Consider the following 1,762-nt stretch of genomic DNA (forward strand, 5'->3'; position numbering starts at 1 on the left):
CGCGGCGGAAAATAAAAGATTAGAAGCGTTCGAAATATAGTGTTACAGGCAAATGATGACACCGTGGATAGAGAAAGTTAGAAATGAAGAGGCATTAGAAAAAAATAGGAGAACAGAGGACTCTATGGAAGTCAATAAGAAAGAGGTAAGATAGGTTGGTAGGACACCTTCTCGGGCATCTCATCAGAGACATATTAGAGGCAAAAATAGGCATTAAGAGGAGTAGAGGGTAGACCTAGATTAAATTACTGTTTGCAAATAGTTAAGGATGTGGGATTTTCTAGTTTAGCTCAGGGTAGGAAGGAGTGGGGATGCGTGTCCAACTAGTCTTAGTACTGACGACCTTATAATGATGATGAAAGCAAAATATACAGTTTAAAGTTTCCGTACCTTGTGATATACTTTGAATTTTGTAGCGTTAATTCAGTGTATTAGTGAATTAATTTTACCCACTACCAGAAAACCTTGAATTAATGAGGAAAAATTGTTGCGTCTGTCACTTTCTTGCTGGGGGTGCAACCTGGACCCCTGGTTTTAGGCACCAGTACTCTATTTTTCCTCATTAATTTGAGGTTATCTGTGGTGGGTAAAATTAATTTTCACATTATTATTATTTATTAAAGTGAAATTTTTATTACATAGCCTTAAATTTTTTCGTCCATCTATCGCATGTCGCATTACATTCGGCCTCGGGATAGGGGTAAAACTGAAAGGAGGTCGGCAGAGCAGCCAAGGCCAATGTGACGACTCGCATGAGCTAACCGTGTAACATTTATATTCTCACTCATTTGTGCAAGTGCATGACAATTACATTTATAGACTGCGAAACAAAGGAAAGATGAAATTATTGATAGAATAACTTAAGTTCAAAATGATTCAATGATTTAAATAAATACTGTTCTGTTTTTAACAAGCGTCTATCATCTGAATTATTGTATTTATTATGTATTCCGTACTCTCATACGCAGATTGAAATTAATATTTATAGTTGGATATCTTGTCTACTATTGATTTCCCATTATCATTCCCATTTTCCAATCATTAAGATAAAATTAAGNAACGACACTCAGACAATACAAGAACAAAGATATTTCGAACTATCTAAGTAGCCTAAGCTACAAATCCGACACCGATTATTCTTTATGGAAGGCCACTAAAAAAATCAAGCGTCCAATTCAACACATACCTCCAATCAAACAAAACAATAGTAACTGGGCCAGATCAGATAAAGAAAAAGCTTATTTATTCGCACAGCATCTGCACGACACCTTTAAGCCTCTGGATTCAATTATCAATCAAGACAGAGAAGAAGACCTCCTACAATCACTTGCTCCAACAGAAAATAACACCGCTGAAACCTTTAAAGTAAATGTACAGGAAATTTCCCACTACATTCGTAGACTAAAAAATAAAAAGTCACCCGGCCACGATGGTATCGGAGGGCGACAAATCAAGGAACTACCACGCAAGGCCATTCGTTTCCTTGCAATAATTATTAACGCAGTCTTCCGCCTCTGCTATTTTCCCAAAACGTGGAAAATTGCTCATATCATCTTGATTAACAAACCAGGCAAAAACCCAAACTTGGCCTCATCTTATAGACCAATCAGCCTGCTTCCAATAATCTCAAAAATAGCCGAATCGGCAATACAGAAAAGATTAAAAAACATAATCACAGATAACGCAATACTTCCAAACCATCAATTCGGCTTCCAAACTCACCACTCAACAATAGAACAGGTAAACAGGATTACTACCGTTA

This window comes from Agrilus planipennis, unplaced genomic scaffold (assembly GCF_000699045.2).
Source record: "Agrilus planipennis isolate EAB-ADULT unplaced genomic scaffold, Apla_2.0 scaffold67, whole genome shotgun sequence".
NCBI classification, from domain to species: domain Eukaryota; kingdom Metazoa; phylum Arthropoda; class Insecta; order Coleoptera; family Buprestidae; genus Agrilus; species Agrilus planipennis.